This window comes from Gobio gobio, assembly GCF_949357685.1.
Source record: "Gobio gobio genome assembly, chromosome: 3".
NCBI classification, from domain to species: Eukaryota; Metazoa; Chordata; class Actinopteri; order Cypriniformes; family Gobionidae; genus Gobio; species Gobio gobio.
Window position 1 is genome coordinate 6,083,509 of NC_137099.1, and position 14,140 is coordinate 6,097,648.

The window sequence follows — 14,140 nt, forward strand, 5'->3', positions numbered from 1 at the left end:
GTGAGCACATTCCACATTACACGGATCATACAATTCCCAAATCATGAGATTAGATTCCCAACTCTGGCCAGAAACAGAGACAAACCCAATGAAATTCTGTTAGTCAAAGCACAAGTGGGAAATACTGCTGGATATCAAGTTTTATGGGGACCTTTCATAGACATAATGATTTTTGGACTGTACAAACTGTATATTTTACCCCCTTACACCAACCCTACCCATCATATAAAACTTTCAGCATTTTCACATTTTGAAAAAAAAATCACTTCAAATGATTTATAAGTTACGGGGACCAAAAAATATCCCCACAAAGACATGGATTTTGGATATTGCCATCTTTGTGAGAACATTTTGTCCCCATAATATAAGATTTACCATGACCACACACACACACACACACTAGTAAAGTAAGGGTTTTGTCCTCAGATAAATCATCCGGCTGATTAATCACACGCGTCTGATTGTTGCTCCTCTCATGAGCTCATTTGAGATCTCAACGGGCTGTTGTTTGTGTGGTGAGCGCTCAACGGGTAAATCGCTGCCTGACAACACCAAGGTCATCTGGGAAGCGTTACATAGCATTGCACAAGCTTCATCATATATTTCATATCAAAAGGATTTCAATTGGCCATGTTTTGTATTGTCTGTGTTCGCTTCTTTATTTCTATCTATCTCCAGTTTCGTAGTGTTACTTTCCTCAAACATTCTGGTTAGAGTTTGAGCTAAATCTCTAGAACTAAACTTCTGCAGTGATTCAGTCAGAACCGCTGAATACTGTGTACGTCAAACTTAGTTTTAACCTTAGGCATTGAAATCATTTGAATTGTTCTGAATTAAGTTGGTTTCCAAGCTCAGAATTCAGTGACATCAGTGATGATGTCGTGTAATTGGTCTTCTTCCATTAATTTATTTGCATACTGACTTGTGATTAGTCATTTTTATTGCACTTATTTGCATACTGAATTAGTTTTACCTTTCTTACATCTCTGTCCATCTATAGACCTTATGCAACAGAATTTAGTTTCTTAAGCCCTATTCGGACGGTAATTGTTTCTCATGTGGAAGTCCGTAAAATAAAGTCCGATGGTGATTTATTAACAGTGGAGGAGCGCGTTTTGTGATCCTGTGAACAGCGCTGCTCATGTGGTCAATAACATGATTGTATGATGCAAATAAAATGTCATATGCTTGGTATAATAAGAATAAATGCATATTTAATTTAATAATAGGAAAATAATATCCTAATTATCATTTAATTATTTAAGTCTGTTTAAAAATAGGTAGATATATAGACACACATTATAGTTAAAATGGTTTTGTGTCTTGAATTTTATCTTAAAATAAAGGATGTAATTTTATTCCTCATGGAAATGAGCGGAAATAAGTGAATGCAGCCTCATGAGGTAAAGATAAAGCTGTGGTTATTTTAACAGATATAATCACTGCCGTAATAACGGCCCATCTCAAATGTCTGCGTGCTTTTCTTCTTTTTATTTTTTGAGCGGTGATGAAATATATTGCTCTTGTAAATACTTGCCAGCATTGCAGTAATAAAAGACTAGATCTTTAAAATGTATCCGAATTACAGCGAGGCGCAACCGTACGGTGCTCTGCAGGGGTCAAAAAGGATATAAACTGTGCATTTTGAATCTTGAAAACTCCGAGATGGGGATTCGGACGGCAATTAAATCACCACACAACCTCAGTGTTGGTCTAAAAACTGTAGGTAATTCGGCCGGGGATTTTTACGCGGGTGGTGGGAGAAAAACACTGACATTCTGGATTCGGACGGCAATAAAATCACAGACTAGCCCCTGTCAACGATGAAAATACCTTATGACCCCACAAGAAACAATTACCATTCGATTAGTGCTTTAGACTCCTGTTTTGCAGTAGCTCTGTATATTTCTATGGCATCGCTGTCAAAGAGTAATTAGTTGAAGTGGATTTCCTTATCGTAGTGTTAACGAATGTTTGAAGCGGATGTCATAACAAATGTCAGTAGACCGGGAAGATTTTAAAATGGGCAGTTCATTCATAAATCCGTAAGATCTTACCTTCATGCTGTGAAAATATAAACCGGAAGACAGAACACATCGAGCTGAAAAGGGGCGGGGCTACTTTTGTTTTTACTATTTATTTTTTCCTATGTGGAATTGTCTTTAACTACTACCAAGTGTTTTTGCAGTTAGAACCCATCTAATCTGTCTTGGTTAACTCATGATCACCAGTTTAGTTTTGACTGTTTAGATTTAGTTAGTGTCCAGGACTGCAGTGCATTATTTGTTACTTGAAAGTAAGGTTGAAATGTATAGAGAAAAGGAGAGAGAACTTATTAACTGGGTGTTTGTTAGATAAAATGTGAGTTTAGTTGTTTTTGGTTGCTAAGCAACATCAGAAGTTTTACATTTGAAAGTATAATTTGATCAGTTTTGAATGATGTAAGAAGACTTCTCCGTATATATTTGTAATGAATTATCTGGCTAATGTTCATCAAGTTCAAAACAAAAAGATGATGGGCCTTATTTTAACGATCTGAGCGCATCATGGTCTGAAGCTCATGACGCAGGTGCACTTAGGGCATGTCCGAATCCACTTTTGCTAGTTTAACGACGGGAAAAAATGGTCCGCCCTAGTGCATGGTCTAGAAGGGTTGTTCCTATAGTCTCTTAATGAGTCATGGGTGTGTTTTGGGGCGTAACGTGCAATAAACCAATCAAAGTCTCATCTTCTATTCCCTTTAAAAGCCAGTTGAGCTCGCACCATGGCGGATTCGCCATGCGACCTTTATATTTAACACTAGCCTGACGTTGTCATACTCAATTCTAGTCAGAATATGAGTCTGATACTGCTCCGTTGGGCTGTGATTATGGGGCTTGTTTCAACCAGGAAAGACCTCAATTGGATAGACCTACAACCAATCAGAGCAACGGAGCGACGCATAACGTTAGTTGTCAAACGTCAACTCAACTGCACACAGTGTTGCCAAGTCTGCGGTTTTGCCGCGGATGTTTTTCCATGTCCGCGGTTGAAGCGACCCCAATTATGTGATATTTAGATCCAGGAACCCAGGTAACCCTGCCAAAAAAACACATATTTTACCCCCCAAATGCCATTTTTTTCCCCACGGAAAGCTTTTGGGCTTGTTTTGGGCTAGTTTTGAGTAGCAATTGGGCGGGTTTTGTTGTGTAAACTTGGCAACCCTGTGCACGCACGCTGGAAGAAGTGACTGTAAACAATATTTGCCGGTGTTGTAAAAAATAATTTAAGGATACACAGAGTACTTACCAACACCATCATCATTTCTGAGAGAAATAGTGAAGGTGAATGGACATATGAACAAGTTCTCCGTTTAGGATTAGAAGCGCTGTTTGGTGATGTGGATGATTACGTTACTGTTTGTCATCTGTCCATCATCATCTAAAGCCCGCCCTGACAATTTGATTGGTCCGAACAGCTTCTGTTCGGGCATAGTTGCTCCACAGTTGCTTGTGGACGGGGCTAAGTTCGGCTGGCATCCAGGCTAATTTAACACCAAAAATACTGCGCTATTGACTTTAGTCCAGGTTTTTGTTGGTCAATGGCGCAGTCGTTTTCAGTTCCTCAAAATAGCAATGTGGCAACAATGCTCCTGAACACACCTGGTTTTCAGACCAGACGCCCATGGGTGAACAGATGGGCATGAGTGCGTTTGCTATTTAAACAACGTGGAGCTGGATGTGAAAATGAGAACTGCATCGGGCTTAAACTAGTAGAAAACACTTGCGTCGCGCCTGGCATCGCATTGTGTCGGGTGTATGATAGGACCCGAAGCATTACACGTTCAACAAACCATGTGGTCATTATATTTCCATAAAAAAGTAACTTAAACCGTTAGTGTTCTATAGAATTACTCATGCTGTGAGATGTGAGATTTTCCCTCTAGCACTACTGCTGCTTTGTTAGAGCCCAGAACAGTTTGACAGATACTAAATGGACTTATTTTGCTGGAGGATGGTTCCTCTGTCATATCATAGCATTTCTGCTGCGCTTCTCGCATGTTCAGCAAGATCTTCGACACGGCTCCGTGTTTAATATCACATCCACCTGTGTCTAGGGCAGCGCTGTTGATCCCATCTGTCTGTTACTGTCTCTCTGCTTCACTCTTCACTTCTGTCCCTGTCTGTCGTCTAATCACTCTGCTTAATGAAAATCTCGGCTCTAAATGTCAGGAGCCGGTGCAAAAGGCTTTGATCAGTGTCGTGTATGTGCTCGACTGTTTGTCCAGCGCCGGCGGATTGAACGACATCCATTTGCATTCATTACCAAACACAGACCCTGCTCAAACAGAGCACGCTTCGCCATCGTCGTGCCAGTTAGGAGGTGAACAGAGGTACAAAGAGAGAACATGGAGGGAAAAAAATGCTAATTTATGTGAGAAGAATGAATTATGCTGCCACTGTTATCAGTACCAGGTGAGGAAGCAAAGCGGTGAATACATCAGAGGAATATTTATGTGGTCATATATTCAAACGATTAAACCATGATCAATGACAGAAGTTTTGTGGCAATGTAAACATGTTAAGAAAACAAAGCTTTTCTGTGACCCAACAATTACAATTTTTTCATATACTCGCCCTCGTGTCACGTGTAATAAAAGTGAGTATATAAAATATATATATATTTATTTTAGGAATGCACCGATATGAACATTTTGGCCGATACTGATTATTATTTATATTTGAAAGCCGATAACCGATAGATTGGGTAAACCTAGGCGATTTGATTTCGCCCTGCAGCTCAGTCTGGAAACCTGTACATTAATTTCTACTGCTTCTGTCACACTTTTGAGGGAACCAATCACAGACTGGCTTATCCAGCTTGCGCGCTATTGGCGGGTTTAACACGATGACGGATAGAGAAGCGATGGATCGATTCCGTTGATTACTCCTCTTGTGGTCTGATTGGTTGAAGGACTATCCAATTGCATACAGAGTCATTTGAACTTTGCCCGTTGATCACGCCTCTTGTGGTCTGATTGGTTGAAGGACTATCCAATTGCATACAGAGTCATTTGAACTATGCTCGTTGATCACGCCTCTTGTGGTCTGATTGGTTGAAGGACTATCCAATTGCATACAGAGTCATTTGAATTATGCTCGTTGATCACGCCTCTTGTGGTCTGATTGGTTGAAAGACTATCCAATTGCGTACAGAGTCATTTGAATTATGCTCGTTGATCACGCCTCTTGTGCAGTAGAAATACCTAGCAGACTCTCCAGACCAATGTTCAATTTTAAATTGAGCTTGGTCTTGGAGACAAGATAACCGATATATTGGCTAATAAATCTAAATCCACATTTTTATATAATTTTTGTGAGCCTGATTACAAAAAAACAAAAGTCTCACCATTAAAATTTCCCAAGCACACAATTATAATGTTCTCATTATAATTTTATGTAGCCGATATGACAGACTTGCACTGCACATGTTGCACTGAAAAATGGGAACTTATTATAAAGTCTTACCAAAATAACACTACCCAGGAAATTTCTGTGAAATGTCTCATTTTATTTTCTAAGAAAGAAATGGACACTGGCCATGCCTTAAAAACTATACATATGAGGTGCATACACAAAAAAAACTCAAAGGAAAATGTTCTTCATTGATAGAGTGGGTGACTTTTTTTTCTAAGAAAGAAAATCTTACATGTTTGGGAACTACATGAGGGTGAGTACATGATTAACTGTCCCTCCATAGTTCATTATAGAAACCATATTCCAGTCCAAACAGTATATGCTTTCATTTGATATTTTTTCCTCTCATCAGTGGCAATGGAGAATCTAATATTAACCCAGGGCCTGTATATAATATGGCAGAAAACTCTGATTTCTAGTCTGGCAGTTGCTTGATGTGAAGACTTCTGGGAAATCCTCCTCCAGTGCCTCCAGTGATGTTCGCAGAAACAGACAATTATTTATAGATTAATGTATTTATATCAAAGACAGTTCCTGTTTTTCACTGAGTTGCAGACGTGATTATTATCATCCGTCTAAAGGTCAAAAATATTTCTCACTATTATAACTGCCAAATACTATAGTGAAAATTGGCTGCTCGCGCGTCTTTAACTATTTACCTCGGTGGAAATTCCTCATTTTAGGATTTATTTCTTCTGAATTTATTCAGTATATATATATATATATATATATATATATATATATATATATATATATATATATATATATATATATATATATATATATATCGTTATGGTATGCCGTTACCAATCAAAATGCGTTTTCATTTAAATGTAGTGTGTGGACTTTTTATCTAGCCTGGATGCCAGCCGAACTCAGCCCCGCCCATAAAATTTTTACTTGGGCAGTTCGGTCTGGACTTGATCCATAGAGAAGTAATTATGCCCGAACAAAAACTGTTCGGACCAATGAAATTGTCAGGGCGGGCTTTAGACGATGATGGACAGATGATAAACAGTAACGTAATCATCCACGTCATCAAAGGCGCTTGGGTTGAGTTTGTTCTAATCCTAAACGGAGAACTTGTTCGTATATGCATTCACCTTTACTATTTCTCTCAGAAATGATGATCGTGTTGGTAAGTACTCTGTGTATCCTTAAATTCTTTTTTTTACAACACCGGCAAAGATCGTTTACACTCATCTTTTTCTTCTAACGTTAGGCTACTTATTCCAGCGTGCGACAGGGTTGCCAAGTTTTTACAACAAAACCCGCCCAACGTGCCTCAAAACTAGCCAAAAACAAGCCCGATAGCTTTCCGGGGGGGGGGGTTCTCCGGGAAAAAAGGCATTTGGGGGGTAAAATATGTGTTATGTTGGCAGAGCTGGCAGCTAAAAATCGCATTCCTGGGTCTGTATATCACATAATTGGGGTCGCTTCAACCCGCGGACTTGGCAACACTGTGTGCAGTTGAGTTCTGTTGACATTTGACAACTAACGTTATGCGTCGCTCCGTTGCTCTGATTGGTTGTAGGTCTATCCAATTGCGGTCTTTTCTGGTTCGGTTGAAACAAGCCCCATAATCACAGCCCAACGGAGCAGCATCAGACTGAAGCATCAGCATCAGACTAGAATTGAGTATGACGACGTCAGGCTACTTTTTACCACCATTTGTCATATTTCCATTTAGCAAAAATCTTTTTTTATTAAAGGGATAGTTCACCTAAAAACAAAATGTTTATGTTTATCTGCTTACCCCCAGTGCATCCAAGATGTAGATGTCTTTGTTTTTTCAGTAGAACACAAATGAAGATTTTTAACTCCAACCGTTGCAGTGTGAAAGTCGTATAATGCATGTCAATGGGGATATTTTAGAGTATGAGCGCAATGAGAGTAAAAACACACAGACATATGAATCCTTATTAAACCATGCGGCTCGTGGTGACACATTGATGTCTAAAGGCACAAAACCATCGGTTTCTGCGAGAAACCCAACAGTATTTATGTTATTTTTTTTCCTGTCATCTAGTATTCCCAGCGCCATAACTTCCGGCGAATAAGGTCAAAATACTGCAATGATCAAAGATATATATACGTAGATGCCTCATTCGACCAATCCGTGCAGGCACTAATGAGAAATCTATGTATGTGTCTATGATCGCGGCGGTATTTTGACCTTATTTGCCGGAAGTGATGGCGTGGGGACAGCTGATGCAGAGCCATAGAAAAAAATTAATAAATGTTTAAATATGTTTATCCACCCCTAAACCTACCCAGAGATTTGTAGTGCATACACACTTTATGAGCACATGCGTTCCTTGGGATCGAACCCATGATCACATGATGTTGTATTTTTCAGTGCTCTATCAATTGAGCTACGCAAAACCCGAAATGTGCAAATAAAAGGAAACAAAGCATTAAAATGAAAGTGTCCTGTTGTGGATAGGGGACAACTTGAGTAAACTGTTATCTATCTATCTATCTATCTATCTATCTATCTATCTATCTATCTATCTATCTATCTATCTATCTATCTATCTATCTATCTATCTATCTATCTATCTATCTATCTATCTATCTATCTATCTATCTATCTATCTATCTATCTATCTATCTATCTATCTATCTATCTATCTATCTATCTATCTATCTATCTATCTATCTATCTATCTAACAGTGTCACATGATCCATCAGAAATCATTCTAATATATAGGATTTGAAATAGAAATCGTGTGTAAAATTATAAATGTTATTAGTGTCCCTTACGATCAATTTAATGCATCCTTCCTGAATAAGTATTAATTTCCTTTCAAATAATGGGATTTCCTGGTCAGTAAGTTTCTCTATTCCCCTCTGATTGGAATGTGTGGCAAAAAGTTCATGGACTCTGGCAGTAAAGTTGCCTAATGTGAATTTTTTTTCCTTCTTGATCCACGTATACAGACTTTGTCATTTTTAGGAAAAATAATGATTTCAAGTGACTGCATCTGTCATTTGAGAGTAATAAACCGTGAGCCACGGCATGTGTAATTGGTTTTTCTTTACGTCTCCCAAATAATCCGGGCATACATATTCCGCAAACTAGCTGCTGCCCCCGAGGAGAGAGGCTGTAGAAAGCACTTAATTACTGCTAATTAGGAATACTAACAGGAGTGCATCAGGTGCTGTACACATGGCTCTGGATTAGATGGTGGCAGTAATATTTATCCCTTCAGAGGGTGCGCCGTCACACCGGAATTCATAAATTCAATATTAATGAAGCCCAAAGACACGTTTTTATTAAATGACCAAAGCCCACAAAAAGTCCATTTACATAAGTTAATTATTTGGACAGCTTTTTTTTTTTGTTGCCACAAAACGTCTGAATTTGATTAATAGTGCTTGGAAGGTGAGCTGCATTAAAGAGCCGAGCCGAACGGCGCCCTGGAGAGCGTTCAGATGTACAGGAAGTAATGAAGGCATTAATACTGTGTAAATTGACTGGTCCAGGAAGTTGTATGTCGGACATAAGGTGGTTGGACGCGTGGGCGAGGTGAGAAGCCAGTGCTTTGTTTTCCCTGTCAGTCGTGAGATGCTGATAGCTCTGCTTTCGTGCCTTGCCGAGTTGCCGTCTCCCCCAGAGCAGCAAGAAAACCAACACCACATTATTCCAGCATTGCTTGCAGCGATTGTAGTCACTGTCAGCATCATTTGGGAATGTTGTTGCTGTTGTTTTTTTCCTCCAAATGTTCTTATTTTCTTCTGCTTGTTTGTTTTCCTGCGGCCTGACTTTGTTATCTGTGATGTTCTTTAAAGCAGTCGATGTCAGAAGACCTACAGATCAAAACCAGCATCACTATTTCTATCTATCTATCTATCTATCTATCTATCTATCTATCTATCTATCTATCTATCTATCTATCTATCTATCTATCTATCTATCTATCTATCTATCTATCTATCTATCTATCTATCTATCTATCTATCTATCTATCTATCTATCTATCTATCTATCTATCTATCTATCTATCTATCTATCTATCTATCTATCTATCTATCGTCAGTTTTAAATCCAGTTAAAATCTTCCCATCCATCCATCATCATTTTTAACCCCATTTGTTCTATCTATCCATCCATCCATCATTATTTGTAAATCCATCCATCCATAAATTGCCATTTTTAAATGGTTAAAATCCAAATCCATCCATCCTGTCGGCCTGTCCCTCCGTCCATCCATCCTTGCATCTATCCATATATCTATGCATTAATTAGTTTCTTTAAATAGTTAAAATCCATCCATCCATCCATCAATTGCCATTTTTAAATAGTTAAAATCATCTGTCCGTCTGTTCATCCATCCATGCATCCATCCATCCATATATCCATCCATTAATTGCCATTTTTAAATAGTTAAAATCCATCCATCCATCCATCCATCAATTAGCATTTTTAAATAGTTAAAATCATCTGTCCATCTGTCCGTCCGCCCATGAATCCATCCATCCATCCATCCATCCATCCATCCATCCATCCATCCATCCATTCATCCATCCATCCATCCATCCATCCATCCATCCATCCATCCATCCATCCATCCATCCATCCATCCATCCATCCATCCATCCATCCATTAATTGCCATTTTTAAATACCGGTAGTTAAAATCCAAATACATCCATCCTGTCCGTCCATCCATCCATCCATCCATCCATATATCCAGTCATTAATTGCTTTTTTAAACAGTTAAAATCCATCCATCCATCCATCCATCAATTGCCATTTTTAAATAGTTAAAATCGTCCGTCTGTCCATCCATCCATCCATCCATCCATCCATCAATCCATCAATTGCCATTCTTAAATAGTTCAAATCATCTGTCCGTCTGTCCGTCCATGCATCCATCCATCCATACGGCATCCACCTGGTAGACAATAAATAAAAACAGAAAATAAAATGCCTCGTGTGTTTTGAAATCACCCAGAACAGCAACACTCTGGCAACTTTGCGACGAGTATTTCACGGGCAAAAATATACTGTAAAACCCATAAAATATAAAAATCTACCTTCGTATTAAGGGCTAGATGTACTAAACAGGGGAAATTAGTGTGAGAGCGCAATCCCGAAAAAGCGCCGGTGAGAGTGTAAAGTTTTGAGTGTGATCTACTGACAACACACAAATTAAAGCAGACAGACGGATCATTTCCATAATGACCAACATAATCTACCAGTTAGTGTCTGGTTTAAGACATGCTTTTTTGGGGCGTTAAATAATGACACAAACTTTAGTAAATCACCTTGCTTGATTCATTTAAATACTCTCCTCCCATAAATGTTGTGTCTGAAAGGGAAACTCCTACAAATGCATATGCAATAAGATCAGCCGCCAAATTAACACTGTCCACGCCTTTTCAGAGCTCATTTATCACTGAGTGTCTTTAGTAAATCCTGACAGTCGTTTTTAACACCAAAAGAGGGTTTGCGCTGGCGCAAGCTTTTAGTAAATCTGACCCTTGGTTTTTTTGTGGAATGCTAAAATGATGTGTTAAAAGTAAAACGACAAAATATGCGATTGTCTTGGTGTGATTGTTTACAAAGGCCAGGCAATTGTGGTTTCATTTCAGAACAGAACGTCATTAATCACAAGGGTTTAAAGGCCAGCTCTGACATCTAAACCATGTGAGACTTGGCTTGTAGATGCAGATTTGTTCAAGCTACATTTTATAGCGGCGCTCTGCAATATCTTGCCAACTTGCATTTATGGGGAATTTATGGAAGTATCACCTTGGCTGAACCGTGCTCCTCCTTTATTAACGTTGGCCTGCAGTGAATCACGCATTGTTTAATTTTCACGCGGCGTTGGTCGTCTGCAGTGTTGAATTTTGATACTTCTGGCAATCTGCTGTAGTTTGCCATGGCTTCATGTTACTATATTTAAGATAGATAGTTTTCAAATATTTAGTAGTATTAATCTGGCATAATTTACAAAAAATGTACATACATTGTATGTAGGTCTGAAAATGCAATGTATGACGCATGGTGATCAACAGCCAATATGAAAAACAAAACATTAATATACATTTTATGAAAATGTTATTTATTTGCTGCAAAATAATAGTTTTAAAATGGCATTGTGCATAGGTATACTGTTTTTGTCTAATTTATCGGCTAATCGGTTTCGGACGATAAAAGCAATTATTATCGGCAGAGAAATTTTGTATTGGTGCATCTGTAATATATATGCATCTAATATATATATTGCTGTTTGTTAATTGCTTCTTATTTCTGTTAATCCTGCAATAGGGCTTTTAGTTTAACATCTCATTTCGCCATGCCTAGCCAAGTTATGTAAAAAGTACCCCACTCTCCCCGATCTATTTTATATTCCCGTCTGCTTTATCAAAAGCAACACTGCAGTTAAAAATAAGACTCTGTCTCTTAAAGACTGCGGCTGACAGGGGAGCACGTCTGTGAAGAAATCCGTTCTCAGCTGAAGAGAGAGACCTGTGAGCGTTTTCAAGTCTGACAGCGATGGGTCAGAAAACCGATGGAGAGATGCGGTGGAAACAGAGGCGAGACGGACTCCATCCAGAGCGTTTGGACTGACAGGAGTGCGGCGGTTCCTCTAGTGCTCCGGTGCTGTTGTCAGCCACTTCATTACACACCAGTCAGTCTCTCACCAAGGCTTGGCCTTTAGAAACCACCTCAAAACACACACGTGTGTGATACAGAGAGACTTTCTTCATTGATGATGCTGTGGACCACGGGTAATGGGGTGCGGCTATAGCAGCTTCCAAAAGTATTTGGAAACTAAAGTCAACATTTATAATGTACGAAAGCCTTAATATCAAAACAAGTGGAATTTTTTGTAAATAAAGGGCACAGAAATTCTTTCAAAGCACTAAAACTCACAGTTGATTAAAAATCATGAAGAAGAAAATTTATTTTTTTTAAGTGTCAGTTACATTACCTTTCCAAAGATGCATTATTTTATGCATTAAATTGACATTAAAACAGACATTTATAATGTAAAAAAGACATTGGAAATTCTGTTTTTAAACAAAAATGAACTTTTGAACTTTATATTCATCAGAGAATCCAGAAAATATGAAGCAGCACAACTGCTTTGAACATTAATATTAATCATAAATGTTTCAAATCATCATATTAGAATGATTTCTGAAGGATCATGTGACACTGAAGACTGGAGTAATGATGCTGAAAATTCAAGAAATAAATTACATTTAAAAAATGTATTCAAATAGAAAAAAGTTATTTAAAATAGTAATAATATTTCATTATTTTTGACTGTATTTTTGATCAAATTGGTGAGCAGCCTTGGTGAGCAGAAAGGACTTAAACAAACCTTACCAACCCCAACCTTTTTCTGGATATTTTTTTGGATTCTGAATAGAAAGTTCAAAAGTCAATTTATTTGAAATATATTTTGTTTAGAAATGTCTGTAAAGTCACTTTTGATCAATTGAATGCGTCCATGATAAATAATAATAATAAAAAAATCTTCATGAAGTTGAAGTTGTCTTTAGAGAAAAGGGCCAACCAACAATTATCTTGTATTTTCACCATTTAAATGCAAAGAACACACACACACACACGCACGCACACACGCACACACACACACATTTCAAATAAAATGTTGGATGAATCATTTGAAATGAAACAATACTAAGGATATTCAAACAGAAACATTGTAAAAATAGCACTTTTGTACAAGGTTTTAAGCAGCTATATAAATTATTAATATACAAACATTTTAAAATGAATGGGGCTTATTCTAAAAATTAAAAAAAGGAAAAAACACAACAAACAAAGTTCTGCGGATCATTTCTAAACAGGCAGTCCCTTGGGAGTCCTTAAAAATTGTGCTAATCAGAACCCAACATGAAGTAAATGCATTTTCAAGCTGGTAAGCCCAAAACATGTTTAATCTCCTACAGATAATTGAAGTTGTAATGCTTATGTTTGTTCTGTGCTGTGGTGTGACACCTCCACAAGAAAGAGATCTTCAGCATTAATGAGCAAAATTGAATCTGGATTTGTGTGTCAGACCTGCTAGTTGGCCTCAATGGGAGTCTGATAAAAACGTTGTGTGAAAGTAGTTAATGGCGTGCTAAAACATGCTGTTTTAAACAACATTTTTACATATGATTTATTGCACATGCAGATTTCATGACCATATATTAATTGAATCGTACTTTCAAAAAAGCATGTGTCACTACAGGGAAATTTCAATGAAATCGTGAACCCTGAAACGTGTTACTTTTTTTTTTCATGATGTTGCAATGCCTGTTTAATTTCAAATGCATATTATTCAGTATCATTGCAATCATGGTTTATTTCCCTTCAGTGAATTCAATCGATGTGAGAAGTTGTGCAGTGCATGAATGTGTTATCTTTAATGGATGCCAGTAAATCATGTTGGGAAAAATGTGATTCCCAAACTGGTTGAGGCCTGATTTATGCTGGTTGTACCTGTAAATTGTGCGCTACCAAAGCTATTTGACCTGTGCTTCTACTTTCCTTTTTTTTGTTGTCAAGACACTACACTGTAAAAAAAGTATTGTTGCAATTAGCTATCACAAATTAAAATTGTGCTAGAATACCTTTCCTGGATTTAACTTGAGAGAACTCAAATATCCAAGTTGTCTATTATACAAGCTTACATTTTAGTTGAATAAACTTAACT

At 37.8% G+C, this 14,140-nt stretch overlaps 1 protein-coding gene across 2 annotated transcripts in view; it reads left to right on the top strand.

Annotated features, from left to right (window-relative positions):
- The window catches only part of gpc6a (glypican 6a), a 333,451-nt gene that overhangs the window by 9,701 nt on the left and 309,610 nt on the right, over window positions 1-14,140 (top strand). The window lies entirely within an intron of this gene.